The sequence below is a fragment of the Corapipo altera genome, unplaced genomic scaffold (assembly GCF_003945725.1).
Source record: "Corapipo altera isolate COAL_440 unplaced genomic scaffold, ASM394572v1 0, whole genome shotgun sequence".
In the NCBI taxonomy this organism is placed as follows: Eukaryota; Metazoa; Chordata; class Aves; order Passeriformes; family Pipridae; genus Corapipo; species Corapipo altera.
The window spans coordinates 66,489,763-66,509,663 of record NW_020884872.1 but is presented as its reverse complement, the minus strand read 5'-3'; positions in this window follow the sequence as shown (position 1 = coordinate 66,509,663).

Sequence of the window (19,901 nt, the reverse complement as noted above, 5' to 3'; positions counted from 1 at the left end):
AGATATCTTTATGGCCCTTCGTTGAACTTCTTCAAGCATCTTATGTCTTATACTGGGGAAATGAGTACTCCAGATGTGTCTTATCACTGCTGAGTAGAGAGGAAGAATCACCTTCCTTTACCAGCAGGCAACACAATTAAAATTGCTGTAGATGTATTTTATTGAGTAAAGAAGGCTAAGTAATAAATATAATACAATTTTTAAGACAATTGGGTACACTTTTTGGACTAAAGTTTGTTTATTTTTGGTAGTAAAAACCAGTTATACTTAAACAAAGACAGCTTTCCATACTTTGAGATCTGACCCGCTCTTTCAGTTTGCTACCTTTAGGCTTATAAGCTATACATGCCACCATAACCTGATAGATGTGGCACTTCTTCAGACTTTGACTAGGAGTTAACTGGAAGCTACTGTTTCAATAGTTTACCTGTACTGTCTCTATAGCAAACATCATGAAGACTGCCTAGCTAGGCCTCATAGAAGGTCATACTGTCCTTATCTTAGCTTTGCCCCTGGACCAGCTCTTTAAAAAGCAGCAGTTAATTTTGTAGAAAGGGACTCGATGATGCTTGTAGGTCCCCTCTAATACAGAATATTCTATGATTCTATTATTTTGTATTCCTTAGGTCTCATTCTAAAATTAAGAATTGTGGTTATAGTCACAGAGTTTATAAAGTTGTTTATGACTAGGTAACACAAAATCTCTTGAAAACACATTCAATATCCAAACACAGTTTCCTAATGGAATATTCTATTCAGATTTCAACACCATAATTTATACACCCCTTGTTTTGAACCTTAAAAAGTTTCTTTTTATAAACCTCAAGCTTTTTTTCAACAGAATTTGTTTTTGTTATTCATAGCTTTCTTTTATACATATATATACACCTGTGTGTGTGTTTGTATAAACAAGCATTTACAGAGCTTTTGCCCTGAAACAACAGCTGGACTTAAGTTCACACAGGCCAACTGCTTTAATTCGTTAGTTTTGTCAGAAGCTCTTTCATGACAGAGAAGCAGTGGTTTACAGGTCCTCTACCAAGACTCACCTGCTTTGCTTTCAGTAATTGTACAGAGGTTAGACATGAATTCTTGAAAATTAGTATCCCTCAATATGTCCTTAATGTCTGCAGATTCAAAGCTTGACCCTGAGTTGGTTTACAATCTCTGCCTGACTTCCTTTATCATACCTCACTGTTAGGTTTTTCCAACTCAGACTAACAAAACCAGTGCGGAACATCAGAAGAATTAAACATGAAACATACTCAAATCTACCAAATGAAGTATTATTGCCTGCCTAGATTTTCAATATCAGTTGCCAAACATATCTGGCTTTCCTCACATATTTCAATGGTTATTCTTCTCCCAAGTCTCTAGCTTCTGTTACATCAGTCGTATTTAACCTCACAGTTGTAGCTATTTCCTTCTTAATGGAAATCTTTCTTACTCTAATCTTTACTGCCCTGAATATATCAACTTCAATATTCTTTCTGTCATACTGTTTGTGGTAAAGACTTCATGTCACAGACAGAAAAAAAGGGATTGCTGCCAGATCTCGTTTTAGTGAGTCTGCTCAACCTATCCTCAGACAACAGGAGTCCTATAGGGCAACCTATTCAATTTTTTTTCCTAAATAGTAGCAGTCAGACCTTGCTGTGCACACACACTCAACAGCTGCTTCTTCTAGAGCTTATCATAACTCATGTCTCTCTACTAACTTTACCCAGATTAAGTTAACTAATATGGTCATCACTTTCAATGTGAGGAATCGGTGCACAGGCAGTTGCAAAAATTCCTTTAAAATGCTTTCACAGTTATTCTAATGCGATTTTCAGTCCCTCATTGACTCACAGGGGCCCCTTGAGTATGACCTTTAATGAGCACATCTAAATTAGGTCAGATCAGTTATGCCCCGAGTGACACTCTTTTTCCATTAGCTATAAATGAAATTTAGGATGATGAGCTTAAACACAAGCATTGTCAACACCCTGGGCTCAATCCAATTGCCTACATATGGGCCACTCTCTTCTGCCTGGGATGCAAAGTATCTGGCTGATGCTTCTGGATGGTGCAAGTCTGCTGCAATGTAATGTGCTATATCTGTTAGCCTAAGTTAATGGCTTTTTTACACAAACCAAACTAAATATTTTTGTTTATATCAAAAAAGAATCTACTAATAATGATATTTAAACTGCTCCAGTATATCTGTTCTGGCCAAAGCTGCTGATTAAAAGTCTTCTTTAAGTCCTCTGTGCCATTTCTACCAGTCTTCTGGTAGAAATATCTCAGGTATGCTTGAGTTTCTCAGACTGTACCAGATGCCCATATTTCATCAGCTGAATTAAGACCTGAATGGGATTCAATGTGAAATTAAAATATTGACAATTTATGAGCAAGGAAAATCACTTAATTAGGTGTCTAAATGCTGGTATCTGCATTGAGGTTGATGTCTAAATTTCCATTACTCTGCACAGAGATCTTGAACTTAATTCATGGTATCTATGGCCCTTTGATAGTCCTTCGACAGTCAAACACCCATGGGATTGGATGATGTTACACAAGACTTACGGACTACCTGTGAAATTTTGCAGTGGAACTGGAGGTTAGCCAATATGTCATATTTCAAATAGCACTGAACTGCTATGTGTGTGTGTGTGGTGAAATTTTACAACCCCCAAACCAATCAAATCACATAGTCTAAATATTAGTCTGAAAAGCTAGGGAGACAAACTGAATCTCACTCCTAAATCAGATATTATTAGTCTTCTTAAAAGTGACAGTGTTTAATTGGCTAAGTGGTAAAATGATTAAGAATTAAAAAGAATATGTTTCCTGTAATTATTAGTAGTTCTATAGAACAGGCAATGGTCCCAAGAAAGCAAAATGTTAAATTAAAGTTTTTGGTGTTAAATAAAATGTTATAAAAATGTTCTTTTCATATAAATTATTTATAAAACAACAAGGGAGTCAAAGTTACTTTTAATCCTTGTTTTCTTTAGAAAATAAATGAACCCATTTCAAATTTTTTTCACAAAAAGATAAATAGTTGATTCAAATATAGCTGCAGATTTCTTGCAGGTCTATCAGCTGAACATGTTTCATAATATTTCTTTAGTGTACACTTTATTTTAATCAAGTTTCCAATGGGTTTGGTTTTGTAATACTTTATTCCAGTCTTATAGTAACTAAAAAAATGCCTAGAGATTAAGGATACTGTTCGGGTCTGAAAAATATATCTAAAAAATATTTTTTCTTCAGGGATTAGAAGGATAGCATAACATCTTCCCTGTGGAGACACTGAGGAACCTTAAATCTTTTCTGCCTTTTTGCTTATTAAATTTAAGTACATAACATACTCCATGGTTGATTGGAAAACATGCTATTCAACTGAACCAAATTTACAGCTATGTTAAATTCTCCACAGTGAAAATAAAATCCATTGAAGCTGATAAAAATTTACCCCCTTTTCCCTAATACAGATCAAAGAGAAGAATACCTTTTTATGTTTTCAATGTTTATATTTTAACAAGAATTATAACCTCATTTTTAACACCTCTTTCTAAATTATGTGACCCAGTGCAGAAAAAAAATCAAAGCATCTTCACTGTTCATATTATCATTTTTTCTAGTTGATATTTTGAATACTTTTGCTGATGGTTCAGAAAATACTGGAGTTAAATATAGCTACAAATCAAAGAGAATATTTAACTACAGTAACAAAAGAAAGGCTTCATAACCAGGAGAAGAGGCACCACATTATTTCCTCCCATCCCCCAGGGGAAGGGTATAAAGATTATGAACGTAATAGGGGCATTTCACCTGAACCATCACTAGGGAAAAAGAAATAAAAAGACTGCAGCTGTCCCAGCTTGTTCCTGCTCCTTATGCTGTTCCTAACAAGGACATCAGAGTGGTTTGGGAACTTACTCCTTATATAACAAAGAATGGCACTTTTTCTGAGCATTGAAACTTTATAATCCTTAGGGCTTATCTCAATAGTAATTAACCTCCATGGCAACTAGCCAGATAAAACTCCATAAATCTCCTGGAATCTTCAACCTAGAAACTAATTTATTTTTTTCTTCTTCTTTTGAGGAAATTAAAAAAACAGTCTTAACTTTGAATCTAAGCAACAAGAGAGTAGTACAGGAAAATTGTTAGATTTTCACCATATTTATTACTTTTCAAATAAATATTCTTGAATGCCTAATTGCAATATTAAATAACATAGACTGAAAACTTTTGAGAAATTTCTTTAAATGTCAGAGAAACATTTCTGTTATGGTAAGGTGACAGGCAAAAAAGCCTCTTTCTTTCTCTGGATATTATAGAGAAGGAAACTGAAAGAAAAAATACTAATATCCATATGAAGAGCAAAATGGATTCATAGTAACACATGAATTTTTATATATTTGATATTGGCAGAGTAAAGAAAGTGTCTAAAGTCATTCATGTCCTAAACCATTTGTCTAAATATTAGTGGGAATTGCCATCCAAAGGTTCCTTACTTACAAAATCAAAGAATCATAGAATGATAGAATCATAAAAAGTTTTGGCTTGAAAGAAACTTTTAAAGATCATCTAGTTCCAACCCCTCACCATGGCAGGGGCAGCTTTCATTATATAAGGCTGTTCATCCTGACTTCGGACACCTCCAGTGATGGGACATTCACAACATCTTTGGGCAATCTGTTCCAGTGTCTCACCAACTTCATAGTAAAAAATTTCTTCCTCATGTCTAATGTGAATTTTCCCTCTTTTAGTTTAAAACTATTACCCTCTGTCCTATCACTACAGCATTAGTAAAGATTCTCTCTCTGTCTTTCTTTAAGTAATTGAAAGACCATGAAAAACTCTCACTGGAACCTTCTTTTCTCCTGGCTGAGCAACCCCAGCTCCCTGAGCTTCTCTTTATAGAAGAGGTGCTCTACTCTTTTGATCATTTTCATGGCCCTCCTCTGTAACTGCTCAAAAAGCTCCATGTCTTTCTTATTCTGAGGACCCCTAAGCTGAACATAGTACTACAGTTAGTGTCTTACGAGAATGGAGTGGAGGGTGAGAGCTATCTGCCTTGACCTGCTGGCCACCTTTATTTTGGTGTAGCCCTGGATATAATTGGCTTTCTGGGCTGTGAGCACACACTGCCTGCTTATATCTAATATTTCACTCATCAGTATCATGAAGTCCTTATCCACAGGACAGCTCTCAACCTATTTATCCTCTAGTCAGTACTGATTTTGGAGATTGCCTCAACCCAGGTTCTGGACCTTGCATTTGGCCTTGTTGAAATTCATAAGGTGCACACAGGCCCACTTCTCGAGCTTGTGAGGGTCTCTCTGGATGGCATCTGGTAGACATCAGATTAGTTATTATTGGGTCAGAACTACCTTGCAGGGAGAGAGTGTGTGTGTATGTATGTGTGTGTGTATGTGTGTCTGTGTGTGTGTGTGTAGAGGGGAAAGGGATGAGTCAAACCTCACAGGGGTGGGGTGGCATCCTATCCCTCATGGTAGGCCACTGGGGCCCACACAGGGGCTGGAGTAGTTGTCAGTCACGAACAGCCTGGAAAAACTATAACACACCACACCTCCTGGAGCCCCTAAGCCAGGCTCAGATTGGCAGGGACAGTGAGGACACCGCCCCTCACCCTGGCCTGGAACCCCAGAGTGGCTGGTGGGTCAGAGACCCTGCCTGGAGTGGTTGACCATAGGGACCAGAGCAGGTTAAACTACAGGCATGTGTTTGCCTCGTGTCTCAGCCCTGCCACTTGGACTTCTGAGAGCTGGTCTTCTACAAGGTTTCAGTGGTAGTTTTCTCTCCCTAATTCTCCTTTCTTCTTGCTCCCTCTGCTTCTCTTTCTCTGCTCCTTTCTTGGTGGTTAGGGTGGCTTGGAGCTGGATGGATTGGATCTTGACTTAGGTGTTGTGGATTTATTGCATCTTAAGTGTTGTAGATTTATTGGATCTTGATTTAAGTGTTGTGGATTGGTTGGATCTTGACCTAAGTGTTGTGGATTAATCGTATATGCTGAGGCAGTATTGTGATGCAACATGTTTGTCTAGCTTGTGTGGTGTCCTTTTGAATTTTGGCCAAGTTCCCTTATTTACTCCTCTAAATTAATAAAGAAACCCCTTTGGAAAAAGCTTGTGGCTTATTCTCTTGATGCTATCTCGAGGTATTAAAGAATCCTATATCTATATATTAAAGTAAAACTCCTAGCCAAGCCCGTGAGCCAGCAGCTCCTGGGGCTGGAGTCTTACAGTATCCCTTCCTTCTAACACATAACTGCATCACTCAGTCTGGTATCATCCACACTATATCACCAGTAATACATTGAACATTATCTGTTCTAGTACAGAACAGTGAGGGACACCGCTCATTACTGATCTCTATTTGGACATAGAGCTGTGCAGCACTTCAAATACAGCCATCCAGCCAATTGCTTTTCCACTGAACAGTCCATCCATCAAATCCATCTCTCTCCAGCTTAGTAACCAGTATGTTGTGTGGGACCTTGCCAAAGGCCTTACAGAAGTCAAGTAGATGATATTCGTAGTCTTCTCTTGTCCACCAAAGCAATCACTCCATCACAGAAGTGCCACCAGAGTAGTAAGGCATGATTTCCCCATGGTGAAGGCGTGTTGGCTGCCTCTAATTATGTCACTGTTGTGCATATTTCTTGGCAAATCTTCCAGAAGGATCTGTTCCACGATTTTACCAGGCACAGAGGTAAGGTTGAACTATGAATCAAATTCACTGTAGCCACATACACCAACTAGAGATGACAGAGAGAAAACTTCAGCAACTGAAAATCTGGAGCTCACCATGTTTATCTTGCAATTAGCAGTAAGTAATATATAGACATACTCTTACATTATTTACCTATAATTGGTGCTATTAATTGGTTATTGATTTCTCTTAAGCAAATGCAGTTGCAAACTTTCCGTTTAAACTGAATATGCAGTGGAGAAAAGTTTCTGTGCTGGGGACAGCTGAAGGATGCAATATCAAGCTGCTTTTTTGAGCCTACTTTTGAAATGAAGAGAGATTCTTCATTTTCTCTTTACTTTTCCTTGCCTGCTGCAAACTCTCAGTATCTTGCTCAAGTCAGCTCTAATTTTCATTTGTACTATCATGGAATTCAGTCATCTCGTTCAAACTTCAGAGAAACTACCCAGTCAATGGAGAAAAAAAACCAATCCACAGCGAACTCGTAATATTTTTCTATTAGGGTACTGACTTGATCATATTCATCAGAGGGCGTGAGGAACTCCAGATTTTTTGACAGAAGGGCAGCCTAGCTGTGGCAGAACCAAACAGAGGAGGGTAGAAGATGAGTAAAGTGAGGAGAATTGTAACAGTTCAGGCATAGTATGTAAATGTAGCCTAACATTCACTGAATGTGTAGAGAAACATTAAAAGAAAATTTTTAAAAAAAGGGGGAAAGAAAAAGGTTTACAGATATTTTGCACTAGGAAAAAGATGAGTAAAGAAGGGAGGGAAGTGAAGCTGCATGAAATAGTTATAACCAAGTTTCTATGACCAACTTGGATGTAACAAAAATGTGCAAAAATGGAAAGGATGAAGTTCTTAACCTGTCTAAGACAAGCTGTACCTCCACTGACGGACAAAAAGTTCTAAACAGTTACACACTCCTAAAATAACCCAAACTACTTAAATTTTACCAAAAGTAAAACACATAAAATTCTGGAATAACTCAATTCTATTTATAAAATAAAAATTATTTACTGTGTGCTGGATTTTATTTTGATTGCAGGTTTTTTGTGTTTGTTTTTTTTTTTTTTGTCGTTGTTTTTATTTTATTTATTTTAAATATTTACACAGACTTATTTTGTGTAGAAAATAGTTGAATTTCAAGATTAATAGAGCCCTGAGTTTTGGAAATATGAATTTCCTCCATGTATGCTCTTTACCTCTCTTTTAGGCCTGACACTCTTCACCATGAAAACAAATGTATTTGAGGCTTTTTATAGGCTTCAAACATAAATATATGAATAGTATGGCTTCCAGCAAAGCTGGGATCTGCAGGTTTTCACAGTTTGTATAATATGAATGACCACAAATAATAGCTAATGAACTGAACTCTTAGGGACAGCATTTTATGATCTTAACATTTTTCAAGAATTTCTATAACTTTGTCAAAACCTCATGAATCTCATTTTAAAAACTTTGAAAACTCCAGATAAAGAACTTAAAACTAGGATCATTGCTTAATAATTAAATTTAGTTATAAAAGAAAGGAAATAAAATGAAAAGAAAAAGAATCCCAAACAACTTGTTTAACAGATGGTTCTACTAATTTGAAAGTTAGGAGCATACGGTAGCTCTCAACTGCCCCTCATTAAAAAAGACAGTCCTCATTCTAGACCCAAACTTCGCACCAGCCTACTCATACCTGCTGTTCTCACATATATTACTGTAAACTATTTACATTAGATAAGATAAATCATGAAAACAGGACTGTTTGCAAACCTCATTTATTTACTGGAAAGATTGAATTTCCAAAACTGCTCAGAATCCTACAACTTCTCTTCCAGTGTGTAAGTGAATGGAGATATCTAAAAGAAATTGGAATTAACCAATCCTTCTTATTCTCATTTTGAGCTAGTGAGCACACAGGAATCTTATATTTTTGGTCCATTTCAAAGGAGTTGAGTTGGTATCACCTAACTTAAATGTCCGTTCCATGGATCCCCTTGTCTGAGCTAATCAAAATAGATTTCTTCCACGCACAGTGGCAACAAAAGCGTACCTCTAAGTGCATTATTAGGCTGGATTGTTTTAGGTTCCTTCAGGATGCTAAGAATTTTACCCCAGAAGTATCCATTTTTCTATGTTGACCAGTCACACATCTAGTGTGACCAGCTCAGATGTAAATATTTACACTGTAGACTGGGAAAATTAGGTGGCTGGGCATCAGTTGGTGGTGAGCAGTTGTTTTCATTTGGATTACTTCTCTTTTTTGAGTTTTATTTCTCTCTCTTTTTTATTTTCCTTTCCACTAAAAATTATTATTACACTTATTATATTATTACACTACTATTACTATTATTACTAATATAATATTTTTAAACTGTTCTTATCTCAATCCTTAAGTTTTCTAACTTTAACACTTCCAGTTCTTTTCTCCTCATCCTTCTGGGTTGGGGGGAAGTGAGTGAATGTCTGTGTGGTGCTTAGTTGTTGGCAGGGGTTAAACCAAAACAGATGAGCATACACATACATATATTTTTTTGTCTCCTGAAACATCCAGTCAATAACATTGAACCAAGTACTAAACCACGTTTTACCATGTGCTAAAGCATAGGCTGTCAGTCTGAGGGGCTTTCATCCTGTCTTGTACTACGTTCAGCTCCTCTGTTGTCACAGTGCAGCCAACCCTGCACTACATCTGTCTGGTTAGAATAGAGTGGGTTGATGTATTTTCAGTGAGGCTTTTTCTTTAGTAAAATACTTTTTGTTCACACACAGCTCTTATATGGAAAGACATAAATTTCAGTTAAAAATATCAAAATAGAAACTCTTAGGATATATGCGGTCATTTCACCTTCAATAGTCTGATTCAGAGGGCAAATTATTTGTCTAACAATTAAACCAGGCACTAATCATTTATTTGTTAAATGGTGGACTTTTGAAGTGTTTTCTTTGTCAAAATTGTGTCCTTTGGCAAACAAACATGCTGCACTACACAAGCATATATAACATTATTGTGACTATAGTGTATGCTTCTAGGAGTCAAAACAATGGCAGACAGTAAGAAAATAAGAGATGCAGTAGAGATTAGCCTGAGGAAGCTGGAATGATAGAGTTGTGTTGTAAACTGTATAGGGATGAGGGAACACCGAATTATTGCTGGAGTGATAAGGCTGTAGTGATGGAATTTAGAGGATTCAAATCACCAATGTATACAAAGCTCAGCAATGATAAGAACATAAAAGGCATTGCATTAGGAATTTTAAAAAGTTCAGCTAAATCAGTATCTTTTTTTCCTCAGAAGCTACCCAAAGCAGGTGACTATGGAAAATAAGAATAAGCCTGATATGTCCATTGAATATTACTTTAATTTTCAGCAATTTGTACTCACAGATTGCATGAGAATGAGGTGACTTATGCAATCAGTAACTTTCAGAGGATTTCTCTTATGAACTGATCCAACCTTCATTTGTATCCATCTCAGCTTTAACAGCCACAGCTTTCCTTAGCTTCTCTCACTAATCTTGACACTATCAGAAAAAAATACATATTTTTTGGAATACAAACAAACCAACAAATAAACACCCTAAACAACAGCAACAAAAAAATCCAACCAAACTTATAGCAGTTAAATACCTGTTTTAACTGATAATCCCTAGTTCCACTGCAGAAATAAAGAGTAGAAAGCTGATTCCTCTCCACATTTTCATGCTATACTTTGTAGATGTATGTCATAGTCTCTCCAGTCGCCCATTTTCCAGAATGAACAGCCATAATTTGAAGTTCAGTTTAAGGAATCCGTTCCATACAACTGGTCATTTTTCACACCCTTCTGTGAATTTTTTCCCTTTCTAATACATCCTTGTTGAGAAGGAGGGATCAGTACTGCACAGAGTATGAAAGGGACTATTATACATTATATAATTATATTATATTTGGAGGTAATATACTACCATGGAAAACATACTATTATGCTTACACTGCTTATAGAATAAGTCCTAATCCTATAGACATATAATGTCATTAATGCACCTCAGAAATAGATTAGTAGCAGATCAGAGACTATTAAAAATTATTTTATTAATATTGGTAGATATATCATGGATGTACGAAACAAATTTTTTTTCTTAGACTGTACATTTTACTTTGATGGAAAAACAAACTACTAAGAAAATGTAAAATCTTTCTGTAATTTGATTGTGTTTTCTCAGGGTTTATGCAGAAAAAATATAAGATTAAATTTCACCTACGAGTCCAATAGTGAATGTAATCATACAATATTGCATCTTAAGAAGCTGTTGAGAGAGAAAACAGGACAGCAAAAGTTAATAGCATGCAGTGAAGCAATGGAAAAATTCATTCAACCTAGTAAGAGTGTAACAAACTTTTTATAGTAAATAGAATTCAGCATAAAATACACTATTGCTACTCTATTCTTTGTAATCTCTATGTTTTCTATACTACTCTTGTCATACTATTTTTTTGGTTGGTGATTACTGTTTTTACACTTTTATTTATGCTTGTTTTCTCTTTTTTTTTTTTTTCTGTTTGCAACCGGATATTTTCCATTTGATTCTCTTCTGCTTCCTTCATCTCTGCTCGCATACATACCAGTGCTTTCACCTCTTCATTTACTGTATTTTGAATAAGGTATTTGATGTCTTTGTACCCTTTCGTGTATTGACATCTTAGCATCCTTTTATATATTTACACCTCTCCTGTGTGTATTTAATTTTTCTAGTGCTTTGACCATTTCTTATTTATGTATTTTCCATTCTCATTTTATCTTTAAGGACTTTTATCTCACCCTTTGTACTCTGGATATATAATACGCATTTTATTTCTCAGTCTTTTGTTATTCAACTAACTTTCTAATGTGAAAATTATCTCAGAACAATATTAATTTGATTTGGGCCATTTTATAATTTCAATACTTGTTTTACTAGTCTTTCTTTCTCTCCTAGCACAAGGATGGAACCAAGGAAGAAACAGAAGAATGAGAACAGTTTTGTATCTGTGTCATATCCAAGTGTAATAGAAAAAGCATCATCAAAAAATATTGTCAGAAATCTGTAAAAACAAAAGAAAGAATAGGCGTTTTTTATTTATTTTATTTTACTGTATTTTTACTGAGTTTGTGAAGAATCTTGACATTCCACAAAGATGAGAAGTTCATGTGACAGGTTTTACTTGATAATGGATGTAGAACAAAGATGAAAACGAAACCAAAAAGAAAAATAGACTTGCTAGCAATGTGAAATAAATGAATCATGTTCTAAGTACTGCATTGCTAAAAGTGTCAAAACTTTTTAACAAATGCTAGTTGGTCCAATAAATATAACATCTACTGGTAACTCTGCTGCCACTGAAAGTAACAGCAACAAGCAATAGAGCCAGTACCTGTGAAAAGCTAAGGTATATTGCTTATTAAACAATTAAAACTGCTTTTACACTGGTCACTCTGCATAAGTGGTCTCAAACACATAGTGAATCATGAAAAATTTATACAAATATTTCTTTTTGAAGCCAAACATATCCTCAAGTAAAACTATGAAGCATGAGCACAGACTAGTTTAGATGTGTAATATAAAATTAAACACTGACAAAATCACTAGATATACACGACAGAAAAAGGGTTTTGGCTGCTGTTGTTATATTCTACAGGCAAATGATGAAAGTAAAATCTTGCTTACCATCATTTTCTGAAATACCTATTTTAATTTGCAAGCCTTCCCAAATACTACCAGGGAATAGCCTTTACCTAGGCCATATTTATTCAGGAAAATTATTTAATTCAAAGAAGTTGTACTTTAAAATGTCTGGGGAAAAAACAAAAAAAGAAGAATGTGTCACAAAACAAGAATATCCTTATGGGGAAGAATAAATGTTCTTGTAAAGCAGTATCCTGTCTCCAGCAGTGACCAGCTGCAGATGCTTGAGGAAAGAATGTAAGAAAAAGAACCTGTGCTCTTTCTACTCTTTCACTACATCCTTATCAAAAAGGTGTATCTGGTCATAACGAAGGTCATTTGGTTGATCATTGTTAAGCCATGCAATGTTTAACTCTTATTGTTTTTAAAGGTCATCTTAATTTTGTTACTTCACTTGTATAAAGATCTCATTTCCTCCTCAGTGACTTTAAAGCTCGTTCTTCTGAAAGTTGTTATCTGTGTTCAGCCTTCATTCTATTCCAAGGAGTTTTACTTGATTGCTTTATCTGGGAAATTTCTTTGGTTTTGTCCTGTAATATTTAAGAGTTTTTCCATTAAAGGGACGCAAAATAAATTGGCAGACAAGCCACATTTCTGTACAAACTCTGTTACCATCAGAAAGGGACTCTGCTGAATCTGCCTCAAATTACCTATCACCATAATCTTATTATTTATCATCATAGTATCTTACTCTTGACCCTCTCAGAACAGTTTGCTTCATGTGTTGTTCCATGTATGTTTTCCAGATACCAGAGCCACCTGATATTGGGATGTTTTAGCTAAGTCTCAGACACTTTACAGACAGCTAATGAAGAGGTCATTTGTGATATTTAAAAACATATTGAATCAACGTACAGCAAAACTGCATAACAGCTGTATAAATTTTATTATGCATTAATGAAGGTTGTTAGCATATGAATAATTACATAATCAGTTGCCTCATGTGAAACAAAATGTACCATTCTTTACCAACATTATTGAATAAAACACAGAGAGTTTCTTCAGCTTACTACTTTAAGACAAATGACTCCTAAAATTTTGAGGAAAAAAAGAAATATTTTAATCTTCTAAGACAACAGCATTTTTATACTTCCAAAATGTTTTCCTCCAGTTGACCTATTTTCAAAATAAGTTTCTTAACTAATTCTTACATTGCTTAGTATATTGCATTGATTTCATGTGATAGATCTAGGCTTTTATTATATACATATATATATATAAATACACATATATAGAGACATATACATACATAAAGAAATATGTGTGTGTGTAAGTGTGTATACATACCATCTGTATCTATAGCTATATGTATGTGTGTGTCTGTATCTGTGTCTATGTCTATGTTTATGTAAAACTTCCTTTTGGCCTTTTTATGATCCACTCAGCCCCCTGCAATTATACATGGAAAACAAAGGCTGGCTGATGGCTGTCATTGAGGATGGGAATAGTGCTATCAGATACAGAGATGAGAGTAGGTTGGGTTAATTGTTGGATTGTGGCAGACCTACGATATTGTCAACAATAAGGTGGCAAAGAGAGGTCTGAAGCAAGGAATACTCTGCAACTAGCTTCCTAGAAGGAAAAAGGAGCTTTTTCCCTACAAAGCAGAACTTTCAAACACTGGTATCTAAGACCAATTCACCAAGTCTTTTTAAAGCAGCTATCATGTAAAATGGGAGAACTAAACTCACATAAATATTTCTGATTAATATTTCTAGTTATTAGTCCACAAGAGACACATATTTCAAGGTTTAAGAGACACTTATTTCAACAAATCTGCAAACAGAGGAGAGATTTTTGAGACAAAGTTTAAGTTAAAAGAAGCGGATATTGTGCAACACTGTTACTATTTTAGTAATATGTATAAAGTGCAGACACATAACCACATCTATACAACACATATATACAAATAAAATGACTGGTACATGCTGAAGGTGGAAAAGAGAACTTGTTAATTGCTTGTAGTTAAAAACAAACTTGTTTTTAATCTTGTCACATACATTCATTTTCCCAGTGTGAATCAAATGTAATAAAAACCTGCAAGGGAACAAATGACAAAATCAGATTTAAAAAGTTATCTATATAGCCTAACAGATGGGTCTTTGTGTCACTGGTGATATTACATTGTGTTCTTTTAAAAATGAGCATTATATTCTTTTAAATTCACTTATATTAAAAAGTATTATTCCTCTGATAATCACACAGTGCATGTTGATCTGATTAGTTTCTTGATCTATGTTGCTACCTGGTAATGGAAAGAGAAATCAGAACCGACTCCCCTGCATATGTTTTACAACTTTTGTATCTCAGATATCAGTAACACAGCATGTTGCCCAGGTGTTTGATACACATGGAGTTTTCTCTGTTAGTCTGTCAGTCACTGGTCCCAGGGCTGTGTCCCATCCATACAGTTCTGTGGTTTTCCTGTCTCACAATACATACTGTGAAACCCTGTTAACATCCTGCAAATTATTGCACTACATAACTGAACTTTATCTCAACTCCAGGTAATTAAATCAATAGTAAGCCCTGGGCTTTGCACAAGCAATCCTGATGGGCATTGACTGACAGTGTCAGCTTTATAAAACATCACAGCATAAAGCTTTGTATAGCAAGTTAGTTCTTTTTCCTTCTCTTCATCACAGTTGCTAACATTTTGGCTATGTCTAGTGGGTGGCAGTGATTCAACCAGGGTAGTAACATGGAGTGTAATAGGAAAGAAAAAAGGTTTTATCTGTGATTGAATGTGCCTATAGACAGTTGTGGTGTGTAAACAGCCCTGCTGCTGGTAACAGGTTGAAAAAATTTAACCTTAACAACAAGAAAAAAATTATATTTTTAAAATCCCTTAGATAATTCTTTATAAAGAAACTTAGATGTCTACAGTGGTAATGTAATAGTGATACTTTCTCTGTATATTTCAGAAATTCATTATCAATTATCCTTGCTTATAATGCTCTGGAGATATAACATACATAGATACACTTATATATATTTTCAGACTTGCAAAGGTGAAATAAGACACAGATTGCATCAATCCTCAAGAGATGTACTGCAGCTATTTTTCCTAGACACAGGAAATTAATTTGAAATATGAAGTTTCCAAAATCATTTTATTAAAATGATAATAAAGAGAAAATATTTATATTTATTTATGTTCTGCCTTGAAATAATAGCATAAGAGCATAAATTAATATGAATATATTATTTTTTTGTATTACACATCTCTTAGAATCCTGAAAAAAATGAAATATTTGACTTGAAAAAAAGTGCATGAAAGAGAAAACGGCAATTAAAATATGCTGATTACAAGGGCCCTGTCATTATCCATGGCAGTAGCAGACCTCCTAAAGAATTCAATGGAATTATTCAATGGAATAATCTGGATTGAAAATAGAGTAGATATTTTTTTGTTGTAAAATATTTTATTGTATTTAAAACTTCTACTTTTAATACTTACAGAAAGCATTAATATTCCCTTTTTAAAAAGAATGGTTTAACCGTGTTTGATTAAAGTTTTATGATGTTCCCATTAAAAGATCCTACTTTCAGTTGGTTATAACTGACATAGTTTAACATCAATACTCTTATTATCTGTGTCAGATGCTTGTCTTAGCCTGATTTTGTTTTCAGTTTCTGGGAAGATTTCATCCTGGAAAGCAAAGTTTATTCTCTCAAGTTAAACAAAATAGGTTGTTCAAATATAAATAAATTTTACATCACCATGACAGTTTCTTTGATAACCCAGTTTCTCTACACTCTGGAACTAATAGTTTGTTAAAGAATGTTTCTGTAATTTAATTTTTTAAAAATTAACATTATATTTTAAGCTACACCTTTGAATGTTATCACAATTTTAAATAAAAGAGACTTGTTAAAATTGTAAGTTGAAATTTTTAAAAATCCAGTATTTTTCGAAACACCTAAGCCTTTCCTGATCATGGTTGTAGCAAAAATAAATAGATTCCCTTCCCAGAGCTTTTGAACATATTGCAAACTTCAGAGATGCAGTTCATTTATGCCTTTCCCCAAAGCACTTGGTCATCTGTTCTCCAAAAAGGAAAGAGGAGGTGGTGCCAGTCTCTTCATCATTATATCATATTTATGTTGTTTTAAACAAGAAGGGCAGGAAGGAAATACATCTTACTTCAATGATCATGATGGTAGCAGGGATGCCAAAAACACGCAACTGAAAAGGCAAAGCCTTAAGTCTTCTTAAGATTTCCAAAATGGGGTTTGAAAGTGGAGAAGAAATCAGCTGAAAGCTTGGTTGGGACTAAAAAATGGTCCCAATGTTACAAAAAAAAAAAAAAAAAAAAAGTCGGAAAAATGGATTAACATCACACATTTCACAAGAAAGAAAACTAATTAAAATTACATAAAACACCCACAAACCCTGTAGATGGACAAATATTTCCCAAATAAAAGATTGTTCCAAGTTTTTCTGAAAAAAAGATAGATTTTTTTTGGGAGGGCAGAGGGGCAGAGGGAGGGAGGTGAGGAAGGAAGAAAAATCATGGGAAATGGAAGTGGAATATCACTGAAAAAGTGGCACATTCAGGAAGAAATGTGCCATTCCCATAGAGTTCTGCTCAGCCTATTCACATTCATACAGAACTCCACAGTTCTTTTCAATCCAATTTAATTTGGATGACTAAGTATTTTGAAATAGTAACTGAAATGTAGTAAAAGCAAACTGTCAGTCATATTTTCTCTGTCTCCCTAAGGAAAAGAGCGAACTGGAGGATAACAGGACACCACAAAAGTTTGTGTGGGAGTTAGGAAAGCATTAATGTTCAGAGGGGGAGATCAAAAGGACAGTAGAGGTTGTGCACAGAGATCCAGCTGCAGGCACTGGGCCCTGTTCCTAGCAGCACTGAGTCTCCAGCTGTGGGTATGGTACTACATGCTGCAGCATCTGCAAGAAAGCTGTCTGGTTTTATCCCTGCAGGAGTCTTCCTCAGGGTGCCTGAGGGCTACAAAAGAATCCAGGGAAGACTTGCTGTACTGCTTTGGTCCTTACACCGTTTGGTCTTACTGCTGTGCTGATACCTGACACTGTCCACTCTCCCTCTGCTTAGCTTTATTCAGGACGCAGAAAGCCAATTTATCTCAGCTACTTTTTACCCTCTCTAATGTTATGAAAATCTTTAGTGAAATGAGCTCAGACAAATACATTTTTCCTGGGAAACTTTTCAAGGAGCATGCTGTCCCCTTTTCCCTTCTAAATGCAGTAACTATCAGTATAGTTATACTGATGAATCTAATCGATATTTTTTGTAATATTTTATCCCCTAGATTCCCCTGTGTTCTGGTTGATGGAAACTTAGGTTACTCTACAGCACTGCTGGTGGGCCAGCATCTTGCTTCTCATGGGTAAAATTCCTGTAATGTCTCTGCTAAAAGCCTTTGTCACAGGTGAAGGAGGTAGGGGAGTATGGGAATACAAACATGCTGCAGTTTGCTTAAAGGGCAGAAACATCTGCTTGAGTCATGAGTGGCTTGTTGGCTGAGTTCAGCAGGGGAGAATCTGGCAATTAATCTGAAGTGTCACTATATTCAATAGAGATTGTTGTAGAGGGCTTCTGGGGACATCAAGGTAGCTCTCATGACCAAAGATTGCATATGTTTCTGTGGTTTATTAATTTTTAAAGACTTCTCTACACTCAAATAGTAAACTTTTTCTGCGAATAAAGTCTGCTTAGTGACTTTCTTCATAAATGGTGACCTACTTTGTAGAAATAGGTATTTCAGTATGGATATGGGAGTTTCTAAGAAGAATCATATACGTACAAATTACAGTCTATGGAAAAAGAGTAGTTATTAGCTTTTTAAAGGAATAGGCTCTGAGATAATAAATTTACACCGCTTGGGGCCAAGTTTGCACTTTGGACTAATTGGAATAATTTTCATATACAAAACCAGAAGCAGAATTTGCCCTTCTTGATGAGTTCACTTCTGTTTTTCTACCTGTTTGAAAATAAGATTTAGCTCTGAGATCATCCTATAGTCCCTGGACAAGTATAAAAGCTTTCAAAATACTATTTTAGGAATCTTGCCTAATCTGAAATCCATTAAAGATTATGAAGTGCAGAAAATGGCATATGGGTTATATACGAATAACAGATCTTTTCTGAATTTCAATTTCTCAATTTTTTCATCATGTTGTGCAGTATATATCGTGTATCTCAATGTTGCTATATGCATCATCCAAGAGGACTGATCCAAAACCCACCTCAAACAGTAAAAATTATTTAAAAGAATTCTAGGTCAAGCCTTAACAGACTTCCAGACTCCCAAATATCTTCAATCCTGTTCCTTTTCAAATTTTTATTTTTATTGTTTTTTGGTTGGTTGATTTTTTTTTTCTTTTTTAACAGATACCTTTGCAAAAGGACCTTATGGACTGTATTTTTCAGTGAAGCTACATGCAAGTTTTTCTGTCGACATTGTCTTTCTCCCCCTTATCTGCATCTTTGTGGAACTGAAATGGTACAAAACCTGAGCCCTGGAACAAATGGGCCCACTCCTGCTTTTCTTTTGCCCCTTGTGCCATGGACACAGACACAAAAGCATATGTACGGGCAGTTTAGGCTGCGAAGGTCCCTGTCCTGAGGGTCCACTTCCACAACATGGTGGACCTAAAGATCTTGCTGGACATACTGAAGGTCAGTAGTCTGAACCTGGAAAACATACTTGATGCAATAGGAGCTTGAGCTAGAGTACCTGTTCTGAGAGGATCAGAAGTAATTCAGCCTTGCCAAAGTTTCTTAAGGGTGTGTTGGTGTTCCCCAAAAAAACTACAGATTTAGGTCATCCTTTTGGAAGCAAGGGGCTTGCTTCTCAAGGAAAGTGCTTCCCAAAGAGTTCTCAGTGAGGTAGGTACAAATGTCTGCCTCTGGCTCTCAGAGGTCCTTTCACTCCTTGTGTCCCATTGCAGGTTGTAGAGGGGCAGGGGAAGTGGCAGTAATCAGCCTGTGGGGCAAATCCACACTGGGACAGCTCATGAGACTGCAAGCACATCTGGCACCCCATGTTCGATGATAACAGAGCTCCTCTCCCAGCCTCTGACGCCCTGATTTTCAGTGCAAATCCAAGATGCATGCTGGAATCAGGGATGAGGGCGCCTATAGGGGTGGCTGTAGAAGCATATTGCAGCACAGGGATCCTTCTCTGGGGAACACCCAAGCACATCCCAGCCTGTTGTCCGGTGTGCTTTGCCTTGCTGGATTTTTGCAGTGATGCTCCCATGCTACGCCTTCTCCTGCCACTTCCCAGAGAGTTCACTTTCATTTTCACTACCAGGACCCACTGTCCAGCATCCATGAGCCCCACTGGATGTTGCTGGTCAAGGCTGCAGGAGGGACAAGCTGCAGCCTTTCCCTCTGCCCAGAAGTGCTCTGATTCCTGTGAACAGCAGACAGCTCACAGTATGGAATCATGCAATCATTAAGATTGGAAAAACCTCTGAGACCA